This window comes from Metopolophium dirhodum, chromosome 1, assembly GCF_019925205.1.
Source record: "Metopolophium dirhodum isolate CAU chromosome 1, ASM1992520v1, whole genome shotgun sequence".
Taxonomy (NCBI): Eukaryota; Metazoa; Arthropoda; class Insecta; order Hemiptera; family Aphididae; genus Metopolophium; species Metopolophium dirhodum.
Window position 1 is genome coordinate 118,356,958 of NC_083560.1, and position 14,495 is coordinate 118,371,452.

The window sequence follows — 14,495 nt, forward strand, 5'->3', positions numbered from 1 at the left end:
GGTTTTTCGTGAGGTACTTTTATTACTTTGTTGTTTGGGCTCCGATTATGCACGCACGGTGGATAGGGTTAGGTAGGGTTAATAGGTTATATAGGTACACTGATCGACATGCCTTTCATCGTAAACTGAAAAGCGAAAAATATTGTTATATATACAAACACACACACACACACACACACACACACACCTACATACACACACACACACACACACACACACACACACATACACACACATACTTATATTCATATTACATGGCACGCTTTGTTTAGCGGAGGAGTTTAATTATTATTTCGAGCCCATAATATTATTTTCTCATCTGCGGTTAGCTTTCGCGAACTTCCATATAAAATAATATTATGACAGCCCGCCTCCACCACAACGCCACCCATCGCATCAGTCCGACATCGCCGACGACGAGGACGCGGAGCGTGTGTCAATCGTTCCGACGTATAGCGTGCGAGCAAAAGCAATTTTATGGGGTGTTTTCCGACGGACCGGGTGATCGGTGGCGGTATTCGGGGGTTGGTTTTGGGGCGGCCCGGACGCCGCCATCTGTATATTATACCGCTGCTGCTCAAAACACACACGCACACACTCTCTCTCTCTCACACACACACACACACACGTCCTAATATTAAGTTATACATTTTAACAAAGGACTGCTCGTGTGGATTTATGCGGATTTACGCTGCACCATATGACAGCATTTCGGGAGATGATAATGTTTTTGAAATATTTCAAAAACAATTTCAAAATATAATTTATATTTTAAAAATATTAATAATTATAAGAAACGCGTTAAATGTTTATCGACGACTGGGTTTTGTAATGTTTAAAACACAATGTTTTAAGCCATTTGTTTTATATGTATAAGACATACATTTTATTTAAAATTTTGGTTTTAAACGTTTTGTTCATTGTTTAAAACAGATAAAACAGATGTTAAAATCAGTGTATAATCCAAGTGAATATTGTGTTTTTTTTTTGGTTCATTATTAATAATAAATAGTAGTAGATATCCTTCAGAAAAAAAAACTTAAGTATTAAATAACTATATCTATTACCATCCTTAATTTTAATTTTTTTTTTTTAATTGTATTGAATAAATTACCAAAATTAAAATGTTTTTATTTAATAATTAATATATACATAATATAATGTCCACATAAAACATCCATTCAGAAAATATTTAAAATAAGTAATAAATAAACAGTGAACAATTCAAACATCATGTACTAGTATACGGCATATTGGCATATATAATTACATATTAAATTTAAATTAAGTTATTTTAAATATATACTGTTTAAAACTTAAACAATTTATTTTGATTAAAACATCGTTTTAGACAGAAAAAAACAGAAAATAAACAGAAAAAACAAAAAATACAGTGTTTTTTGTTTTTTTTTTTCAAAAATGAAAAAATACACTAACTTTGATCGACGAGGACAAACCCATAGTATTAAATATACAGTTTCAAGGAATTTTTTTTTATATTATTTTATAATTTCGTAGAATATCATAAATTATAATATTGGAAACAATTTAGTCAGTTAAGTATTTCGTTGAATTTCGACGGAAAATGAATTATAGTTTATTGATATACCGAAAACAAATATTGAACAAACTAAACATTGATAAGATTATTATTTATTAAGAGGATAAAGATTATTTGTGACTTATGAGTTATGAGTGTCAACTGTCATGACTTACTTGATAAGTGATTACATGTTATAACATCTATGTTCTATAGGTAGTATTAATTTATAATAGTATTAGTGGTTGAATCAATTATTTATTTTATTGTATTGTTCAACTGAAACAATATGACATTTTAACGTGTAATTTAATTTTTTAAATAATAAGTTTAACTATTTTTACGTGTATAATGTAACAGTTAATAAAAAAAGCACTTAAATATGTTTTATTATATATATTAAATAGTTTATAATAAGGATAGTGTGGTACATAGAGTGATTAGATATCAACATATATTGTTAATTGTTAAATTTATATTCTCTAGATTTGACTACACACGCGTGTTTTCTATAGACGAAAATGAATACAAAAAATAAATGTCAGTTATGGATTTTTGTTTTGCAGAACAATTTTAACAAACTCAATTAACTAAAAACTTTTCAATATTTTTTGACTATCAATAGTAATAATTTCTAGATTATTATTTAAGAAATGTTCAAAGTATAATGTCAAAAAAAAAAAAAAAAAGGTGGGTAAGTGGTATCACTTTTCTGTACAGTAGGTTACAAATGGGTCACTGTAATGGATGGTGTTAAATTGTAATTCAATGATATAATATCATTGCATAAGAAAAACGATTCTGAGTGAAAACGGTCATTCAGCCTATGGTATTGCTAATATATTTGATGATTTTATTGTGAATAAATAGTAATTTATATAATATAACCTATTTACGTGGAACCTTGTTTTAAATTTTCAATCCTCAGCTATAAAATTTGAACATTTTATACATTTTCAACTACAAAATAATTATTAAATTTTAAATTTGATACATTTTGTCAAAATTTGAACTTTAAATCCTTAAAAAAAAAAAATTGTGCCTATGTATTTTTAATATTTTTCAACTGCTAATGTAAAACTATATCAGGAGCCTGGCAATAAGTTTTCACGTTTTTTTACCCAACAAATAAAATGTTAATGATATTTATAGAAAAAAAAAAACAAAAAAAATTGAAAACTGACAATGTCCATAAGCAGCTCAAAAAAAGTAAAAAAAATTTTAAAATTGTATGGTGTATAGCAAATGAAAATATAAACATTCAAAATTTTCATGTATCTACAGTTATTCGTTTTTGAATAATAATAAAATAACAAAACCGCTACATGAGAAATCGAGTGAATATCCAATATTGTGAAAATGTGAACTTCAAACGCTCGTAAAAATATAATTTGACTTTCTTATAGACATTTTTTTTTTGTTAATAAAGGTAGATAATCTTATAAGGAATCTTGTATTACATTTTAAAATATTAGATTTAAAAAGAAAAATTTTTATGAATTCTTAACTCAAATAATTTGGTAATTTTTATGATTTTTCCATATTTTGTCTATTTTTGAACTTTAAATGCTTATAAAAAAAAACTGTGACTAAGGTTTTTTAATATTTTTCAAATGTCATTGTAACAATATAGTAAAAGCCTTGTATTAAATTTTCAAACTTTTTTTACCCAACAAATAATGTTTTATTGACATCATTTAGAAAAAAAACTAATAAAATTGGAAACTGAAAATATTCCTAATTAGTTCAAAACAAATCAAAATATTTTGAAAATTTTTTCGTGTACAGAAAATGCTAATATAAATGACCAGGAAAAATTTCATGTGTTCATTTGTTTTAGAGTAACACCAAAAAACAAAATCAATTTTGTAGAAAACCGATTTTGCGTAAAAATTCCCGTTTTTCTTTAACTTTTATGTTGTTTTTCCCGGCGCTTTTGAAAACTATTGGTAATTTTAAATTTTGACCTCCTCAATGCACCAACGATATTCACTTTCCCATCGAACAAGATACTGAAGTTGAAAATCCAATCATTATTTCGACTACTTATCGTATTTATAGACACAAAAATAAAAATAAACACACATCATTGTAAAATCAATACATTCATCGTTTCACTCAGAATCTAAAACAGATAAATATAATAATTTTTAAAAGATCTTTTTTTGTTTGGTCAATCAACATTATATACTAAAAACAAAAATAACACTGGTGAAAGTAAACTTTTCCTATACCTAGTAACTTATTTGTTCAAATGTAGATACAATTCGCTAATTTTAAGTTACATTTTTATAAAAATTAAACTATTAAGCTTTAGTAACAACAGACAAGTAATGAATATAGTAATTTTAATTAGTAATAATATTTATCTAGTTGGTTAAAATAAGTTTTGGAAGCTTCCATACTTTTTAACTTAACCTAACTTTGTGATTTATAGATTATTTTGTTTTCGTAACACCATATTTATGTATAATATATGTGACGAATACATATGAATTCATATGCAATATGCACACATTATGTATTCATACTCTACCTATCTACGCACAAATTGCAATTTTGGGCTCGCTCGTTGATGACGCAATTCTACTCTAGGTATATACTGTCATATTCGATAAAATATTCAAACATTGGTAGTGTCAACATTTTGATGTAAAAATAACCGTTGGAGACGGCAAAATCAATAATATTTTAACACGTTATAAGTACTTAAAGAAACTGAGTAAATTAATATTACACGTTTTACATGAAATTCATGTAGTAATTATGTAATATTCGACGACGTGACATTTAAAATATAAATCTAATTAGCATTTTAAAAAGTCGATGGAGCTTATATCTTTAAGGCTGTTCAGAGCGAAACATTTTTTAAGGGGCAATATTCTATATCTATCGAAGTTATGTGTGACTGTATACGTAGTGACTGATCATTAGAGTGCGTGAGTTCCCCGAAATTCTTCATGTAATTAAAGTTAAACTACGGCTAAGATTCTTGAAAATCAGTACCGTACATTTGCGTAGTTACACATCACTAAATTTTGCGATCAAAAAAGTTTCAACGTGAAAGTCCCAAAAAGTGAAAGAAAAATTTACAGAGTACCAATAGCCCGATTTTAATTTTTAAAACATATTTGAATTCCTTATTCTATTTTTTAGGTTATTTAGGATATGGATTTTCGATTTTTTGTAAAGTCAATCTAAGTATGACATTATTATACGAAATTATAAGAAAAACGAAAAAAAAACTACAAGGTCTGCGTGATAATCCATCCAAAAATACGACAGTGTACATAACAAAATATCAAAATCCGTGAGTACCTTTTCTGGTGTCAATAGGCGTACTCATGGTAATGGGTTCAATTATTTAATTAATTTCGCGTGTTCCAACGATTGAAGATTTGTGTATACTGTATAAGCCTTCATCTCAGGGCTGTGAATTTGTAGAAAAATTCATTATTTTGTAGCCAACTGTAAAGCATATAGTATAACAATAATATATTAGTCATTAATACATATTACGTCATGAACTATATACAAAATAAAAATAATACATAACAATAAAGCGAAATTATGACACCCCTTCAAAAGCGAGTCCTGTGCTTGTGGTGAATGAGTTAAAAAAATTTGGTTAAAAACTAAAGTTTATACTGATTAACAAAATATAAGAATAAAATAAAAAGTGGATGTCGCTCTGCTGTAAAGTAGGTTACAATTGAGTCACTGTAATGGATGGTGATAAATTTGAATTCAATGATATAATATCATTGTATAAGAAAAACGATTCTGAGCAAAAACGGTCGGTCAGCTTATGATATTACTAAGTATATTTGATGATATTTTTATACTATGATATTATATAAGTAATTTATATATTTACCTATTCACGTGGATCCTTATTTTAAATTTTCAATCCTTAGCTATAAAAGTTGGACATTTTATAAATTTTTAACATAATTATTAAATTTTAAATTTGATAAATGTTGTCAAAATTCAAACTTTAAATGCTTATCAAAAAAAATTGTGCCTATGTATTTTTAATATTTTTCAACTGCTATTGTAACAATATATCAGGAGCCTTGAATTACATTTTCACGTTTTTTTACCGAACAAATAAAATTTTTTTGATGTTTTAGAAAAAAAAAACTAAAAAAATTGAAAACTGACAATGTCCGTAAACAGCTCAAAAAGAGTCAAATTATTTTCAAAATTGTATGGTGTATAGAAAATGCTAATATAAACATTCAGTTAAATTTTCAAGTATCTACAATCATTTGTTTTTTAATTACAACAAATTAGCAAAATCGTTACATGAGTAATCGAGTGAATATCAAATGTTGTAAAAATATGAATTTTAAACGCTCATAAAAAATTAATTTGACTATCTTGTAGACATTTTTTTTTTTGATAAAGGTAGACAAACTTATGGATAATCTTTTGTTCTATTTTCAAGTCTTAGATTTAAAAGAAAATTTTTTATGAATTCTCAACTCAAAATAATTTGCTAATTTTTGTGATTTTTCCGTATTTTGTTAAGATTTGAACTTTAAATGCTTATAAAAGAAAATTATGCCTATGTTTTTTTAATATTTTTCAACTGCTATTGTAACAATATATCAGGAACCTTGCATTCAATTTTCAGGCTTTTTTACCCAACATTTCATGTATCTATGGTCATTTGTTTTAGAGTTGCACCAAAAACCAAAATCGATTTTCTTGAAAACAGATTTTGCGTAACAATTCCCGTTTTTCCTTAATTTTTCTTTTGTTTTTGTTTCTTTTGTCTGATTACAATAGAGCATCAGAGTTTTTGTATTATAAGTTATATTGTTACTTATAATGTTAAAAGTTTATAATATTACAGTATTGTAACTTGTAATTTCCCATACTTACGTAGTAAGTATCAAGTATTCGCATAATCTATAGCCTATACCGTGGTGAAAATTAATATTACAAAACAATATATTAATACGAATAAAGGAAATTAATGAATTTTATTTAATGATCCAAAGTTGAAATGTTTACGATTATTCCTATATTATATTATGGGTATCTATATAAAATATATTTAAGATTGTTACAAATGATTTGTATTTTTTAGTGCTTATATTATATGCAGGCGGTTTACTACGTTACTATACTCGAGAGAAGATTACAGTCGCCCGACGAAAACTCGTCCGATTCCGCGCCAACACCGGCTTGCCGTCAGCCGTCTTGCTCCTGCCGTCAACTGGTCGAAATCGGTTTGCATGCTCGAAACGGTAATATTCTTTTGTGGGCCGAAGTATTAGACTTGAGTCCCGATACATACCAGAACCCCATGCCTTCCGACTCCGCGCATTACCCGCATTATAATACTGTTCGGCATCGGTCGAAATCGGTTTGCATGCTCGAAACAGTAATATTCTTTTGTGGGCCAGAGTATTATATACTTGAGTGTTATACTCGAAACTGTAATGTTCTCTTGCGGGCAGGATACCAGGACCCCACGATACCGTGGTTCGTGAATACCGCATATAGTCTCGCTACCCGTGGTTAAAAATCGTAAATTATAGACTATAAAAAAAAATTTGTCGAAAATACCAATCAACATATTGATATTATCGACACACAAATACAATTATTAATATTATTATTTACATTCGACATAAAATATTATAAAATCTATACTACCGACGGGGAGTTAAATTTAAATAGATCTTACAAAAAAATGTAGGATATACAAGGATAAATAACTAAAACTTAGTTACTCCGAGGTTATAACAGGAAAACAAAATGTTAATTTATATATAATGCCAATATTTTAAAATTATTGTAAATAATATGCACCGATAACAATAGTGTATAGACGCTGAAGTACTTTTTCAATATATAAAAAAATATATTTTAATTATTAAATCCTTTTTATAATAATTTTTTTTATAATATTTTATAATTCTGTAATTTATTGATATCTGTTGTGTTATTTAAGCAAGTAATTAAGTATTATATATTTTATTATGTAACTTTAATGTAATTTTCATTGCAATTTCGACATATTATTTTTAAAGCAGTTAAATCCAGTCTTTAGTAAAAACTAACAACCCACGAATCCCTCCTATGTGGAATGTATAAGTTACTTGGATATTCCAAATTGTAACATTTTTAATATAATTGGTTATGACTTCAGACTTATTTATTATATATACTTCAACTATACCTATATACCTATGATAGTACAAAATAGTTTTAAGAATTATTACCAGATATTGCCATATCGGTGAGCTAGTATTATTACTAAATTGTGTTCTGATTTCTGAATATTATTGTAAGTATGGTATATAAAATAATTTGATTATTTTGATATGCAGTGATATAAGTCAGTGGCGTGCCCAGGAAGGAGGTTAGTGGTTATGTCCCTCCTCCCTTAACTGTCCCATAAATCCCTTTATTTGTGTTTTTGGTACTGGCAAATGATTTTATAGGTAGTATTTGCAAATTTTTTATGAAATTTTCAGAGATAGTAGAGTAAGCTCAACATTGGTAAACATGCATTTCAACTGAAAAAAAAAATTTATTTTGCGTATTTTGAGATTTTTAGATTTCATTGGTATTTCTGAACTAATAATAAGATATTTTCGAAATTTAACCCAATTTTTAATTAAAATCATATATAATAATAATATTTTCAAATATAGGTACTTAGTAATATCATAGGCTGACTGACCGTCTTCGTTCAGAATCTCGTTTCTGATTTATATTATATTATTGAATTAAAATTTAACACCATCCATTACAGTGACCAACTTATAATCTAATGTACAACCAAACGACACCCACTTGCCCAGCTTTTTTATAAATTTAAATTTAAAAAAATAAATCTAAACATTTACCTAAATCAAAATACTAATTATCAAATATTCAAAAATATTCGTCTAATTATTTTGGATTTAAGACCTAGTAACAACGAAATAATGTATATACGAATCGAATACGATTTTAATTAAATTAGTAATCTACTTGGTTTACTAACCGATATGGCAAAAAAATCGAATCGTGTCAACGGGGTATTATGTAATTAGGTTTATACACCTTGAAAACGACAATTCTTTTTCGCGGGCAACCGGTAATTGTTAAAAAATAATAAATTATAGTAGGTACTTACAAAAAAAATAATTATTATCTGTTGACCGTCGTTGCCGATAAAATATTATAATAATATTGTATGATAATCACGTTGATCATCTGCACGCGACACGATGGCGCTTTTATGGCATCGTATAAGTGTATAACAATGTTATAAATTATAATAACACAGCCGTCACATGTCCGTACATATTATGTCAATAAAATATAACATAATTATTACTACATTAATGCATTGGTGTATAGCAGGTGTCAATGGCCTTAGTATTTCGAGGCTGCTGCGTTATTGTCATTTAATATCCTATTATCGCCGTCGTATTAATTGTTTTTGACTATGACATTATTATCATCGTCAATTTAACAATATAATGTTTTATGTTTTATACACAGATGAAACGACAAGCCCATAAAGACATTCAGATTTCTAAGTTTTAAAATATAATCATTTTTCATTCTTCGATATATTTTTGTATAATCGTGTGCGGTTCTGCCATGTTTATGTGTATACTGTATGGTAGCCAGGCGGTTGAACCACTAGCTAGGTGTGACTTAAACACAATAATAATTGTCATGGTACGACCACAGTGGTTCAACCGCTATGTGTGGCCCAACTTTTAGGCTTAAATACTAAAATATTATATATACTTTGACGGATACAAAAACTGCAGTTTGTACTTCCATTAAAGAATCATTAATATTATTATAGTAATCCATTTGCGTTTAATATTATTAATTTGTCGTCGCATCCGCCACAGTTATTTAAATCATAAATGCATGCATTTTTAAATTAAGGTTAGCGTAAGTCTTGTCCGTGATTACCTCTTCAATAATTATATCACGTATTTAAAGAATATAGGTACGCGACAATTTAGAATAATATTGTTCCCGGGGTCGTATATATTTGTTTTTACGTCCAAACGTCCACGTCATATGTCTCTATTTGCAGTTTTTGCATGTCCATATTATTATAACGTTTTTAGAAGCATTTCTAATTCTATTAAATATTAGCATAGGTCTTACTCATTATATAATTATTATTACTGTTATTAATACTTATTACCAATATTAAAATGTATTGTAACTAAAACAAAATAAAGCAACTTATTTAAATTTGGCACCCCCCCCCCCCCCCCCGCCACACACACACATAAAACAACCAAGATTGTTATCATCTAACATTTTCAGATTTCAGGAATAATCATTAAGATAATAATATAAAAATCATGAGTTATTTATGACTAATACAAATAAAGACTAAAGACAAATAATTTAAACGAGGCCTGTACGGCGATATCTTTATTGTTAATTGTTACACATGATTATAAAATCTCAAAGTTGTAAAAGTTATAAGTGACTATCATAGTTGGGATTTTAAAGCACTTAAAATTGCAAATATATGTGCTATAATATTATTTTTAATATCGCTGGATATCAGAATATATGTGCTAAAAGTATGCAATAAAAACAACAAAATATGCAATAATTTGAATATAAAAACAAAGTTAAGCACAATTTAAGGTGGGACAAAGAAAAAAACGCAACACTTTCAACCGAAAACACAAATAGTAAGTATAATAGATACAAGTAGACAATTGTATTAATAAAGTTTACATGATTCATGATAACTTTATATTAGATATTTTTAAACATGTTCATACAAGATACACTATAGTATATAATGTCATTTAATATGCACAGTATGCAATATAATATTATACAGCAGCACAAATGCACAACACAACAGAATAATAAATTAAGTATGTTATATTATACAGTCGAGTCTCGATAACTGGAATTGTTTTCTTGCCCCTTGATGTGTTTGAGATATATGACTCTAAAAATACATAAATCGAATTTATTTATACTTCCCTTGGGATTTGATGGTACTTTATCGAGACTGGACTGTATTTACAGCAATACAATATGGAAATTATTGGCATCGCAGGGAAGATTGGAATGGTTTCAGCGGAGTCTAGAATGACACCGGTCGCACCTAACGAGAACTTGGGAAAAACGACATTAATAAATGTCAAGGTCCCATAAAAATTCCACATATTAATATTTTGTATGTACAACGGACATGCGAATACGACATAAAAATCAGCACCTACCTACCTACCTATATATGAACCGTTTATAACGACAGTATATTGTTATCGCATGCATTCGTCTAATATTCTAATATGGGAGCCCGTAAAATAGCCGAAAATATTTCAGCCGATCCGTATTTCAGCCGACTAAAATACTGTCGGCTATGTCGGGTAAAATACAGTCGTATTTAATATTTTCGGCTAAAATATAGGTGGCCCCTGCTCTAATATTAACAGTGTAATTATCATAGATATTATAGAATGTATAGCCTATTAGTGATTATCATACGGAAACGAACGTGCAAATATAGAGGTTTTGTCATAAAACAATATGTTGACGTGCTCATTGTGAGTGTTTGCATTTGAAAAAAGAATTCCATTTAATGTTATTTTCAATTAAAACGTTGCACAATTTTTGCGTTTTTGCGTTTTTTGTAATTAAAACGCTACACAAGTTTTGCGTTTACATCGTTATTTAGAATAGTGTTAATATACCTATTAAATGTATTAATAATAACTAATGGGCATAGGTAATGGCCCGGATACGGAATAATGAATATAATATAATCAATGCCCGTATGCGAGAAATAAATATTTCTACGAAACCAATATAACTTTTGAATAAATTATTTCATATTGCATTATTTTTCGTTCAATGATATTCTATAAATTACGTTTTGCGTTATGTTTTGTTTAATGATATATAATTTATTTTGCAGTCGTTATGTTTTGTTTTGCGGTATTTAGTTATTTTTGATTATCGCTTTCCGTTATGATTACGTTATAATTACGTTCACAAATTACAATCGTTTTTTTTTGTCAAATATAACGTTTATATACAGTTTGCGAGCCCTATCTATAATTATATTATATAAATATGTATATTATGATAAGACATCTGCTAGAACGAGAGGTAATGATAAAAATAGTCTTTCTCTCTTCCCTAATTCATCATAGACATTTAAAACAACTATAAATGATAGCCATTATCTAACTCCCAGTCTTATTTTTCTGTACCTAGAGTCCAAATTTTGTTCACAATACCACATGCATTGATGTATATAATATTAATATAAATATTAAAATCTTTATATCCCCCACCCCTGTGAAAAATACGCTACTCGCTAGCTCATAAACCGCTAAATCGTAAATAATTCTGAAAACAAACTCGCAAATTCTCGCAATTAACTCGCAAAATATTGGTAAGATTTTGAGCCACTATACGCCAAAGTGGATGGACCTACTTTACGGTTACAATATTTTGCCTAAATCTATAATTTTTTAATTATTCAATATTATAATTATTATAATCGAAGAACTTTTTTGTTCTTATCAAATAGCGTTATCATATAAAAATGGTATATATATGGCAGACGCCACGGCTTCAATAAAAAAATATGGTCGGCTATCTAGTTATTTTATATGTGATATGTCTATGGATGTATTACAAAATATAATCGAATTTGGGTATAATGTCTTCTGCAGGTTATAACGACGTGTTTTTATCCTGTCCGTCGTTATACGTGTATTATAAATTATAATATTATGCTGTACAAAAATGGTTTTTTTTTAAATAATGAATTTGGCCGACATTGGCTAAAATTTTAAATAATATCGCACACACACGATGCACATACATATTTTACACATAATTGATATTATTGATTACCTATAATTAATATAATATTATTATAAATTCGTCGTGAATTTCGACTCCAATTAGGAAAAAATGTAATTTATTAACGATATGCGCACATATTAATTATAATTTGTAACTAACAATTGCAGTAGGTATAATTGATACCTACTTTGGTATGCTATTAGTAAGATCGTACATTTATTTATTTTGTAAACACGCCAAAGTATTAATTTATTATAAATTATAATATTTATTATAGTTCTAAACGTCCTTGATCACACATGCATTTAAAATTGCACTTCCGATAGATATTATAGACGTACAATAATAATGATAGAAAAATAATATTATATTATTCTTTTATTTAAAAGGGAGATAATCATATTTTGATTGCAGCCGAGGTGACCATAACTCTGAATTACTCATAAGAATTGAATGTTGTTACAACTGTGATGACGAGCGAATAGCCTATGGTCTACCAAGTACCAAATAATATTATACTCATAAATCCATAAACGGTTTACAATTTTCACATCAAAAAACTAATTTATTTTACAATATTCCCAACTTGTTACTGTTTATTCATCGGTTTCCACAACTCATATCACATGCTGCAAATCCTCTAAGATTGTATGCAGTAGGTAATACCATAATATGGGTTAGGTTAGGTACTAGGTAGATATACCTATATATCTTACGATATGATACTCGTATTTAATAAGTATAATATAATTTTAATGGTCAGTATCAAATTATTTTTATTAGTCAATTTTGGTGCAATTTAAATATTGGAATGAAAATCACGTGAGATTTCACCAATTTATTGCAAAATTTGAAAAAGTTTTAAGCACTTAAAACCTCTTGAAGTTTAGTAACTATTATAGATAGCCGCAGATAGCTATCGATTATTGTTACTTACTATATAATATCTTAGGTACTTAGTACTAAAAATAACGATCGTACAATCGTTTATTATGTATAAGTACTGCAGTATATATATTTACATAATAACTATATAGCTAGGTACTACATATAATTACATGTAACCTGCAATATACCTACATAATTTATTTAGATTTTAGATTCGACTTGAATTAATAACCAGTAATGTCAGCGAGGTACGTTGCATTTCAAATTCAATGTGTGTTTAAATTTACATTAGGTACACTAAAATATTAAATGAATCTAAAAAATATGTGATTAAAATTTCAATAGAAAATTAGTGACAATATTATACTTACCAACAGACAAGTAAATGTCAAACAAAGGAAAAATTGACTCTGGAGAAGTAGTAACAGGTAACTGTAGTATAAACCGAAAGCCACGACCACCGCGATGAACTAACGGATGGACACGAATCGAAAGATGTAGAATATCTTATAATAATACTTAAACGATTGAATAATGCCTTTACAAGGATACTTATAGTATATATTATATAAGTACTACACCCCAGATCCCCTTTAAGACATTTTGTGCGGCCCATGCTAAAACTGAATTATAGTGTTTCTACCTTTAAATAATCCATCGAAATTAAAGTTTGGATCTCGAAACTGTATAGATAGAATTATTATTAATTTAATAATTTTAATTACAATACTAATTTTTACCATAAAATTATTTGCATTTTTCACATAAGAATATTTCTCAATTTCATATCGTGTAGACCTGTAACAATTACCATATTAATAATTATAATGATTTTATACGTCATGTCGTCATATAACATGTTGGGGATCAAAATGCACGTTGACTAGTGGATATATCAAATTTCATGCCAAATATTATTTAGACATGACATATTATTGTAGTTTATTCTTTTATCACTCTTAGAGCCATCGTAGAAAAGAAGAAAAACCAATTTCCCTTTTAATTTTTAATTTTTAACAAATGCGCCTATATACATTGTATACACTTTGTAAATTGTTTTAGATTCTGAGCGAAGCGATGAATGTATTGATTTTATAATGATGTGTGTTTTTTTTTATTTTTTTTTAAATTTTTTTTTATTTTTTTAAATTTTTAAATTTTTTTTTTTTATTTTAGTGTCTGTCATCACCTTTTAGGACAGTAAAAGTGCTTGGATTTTCTTCAATAGTAACTT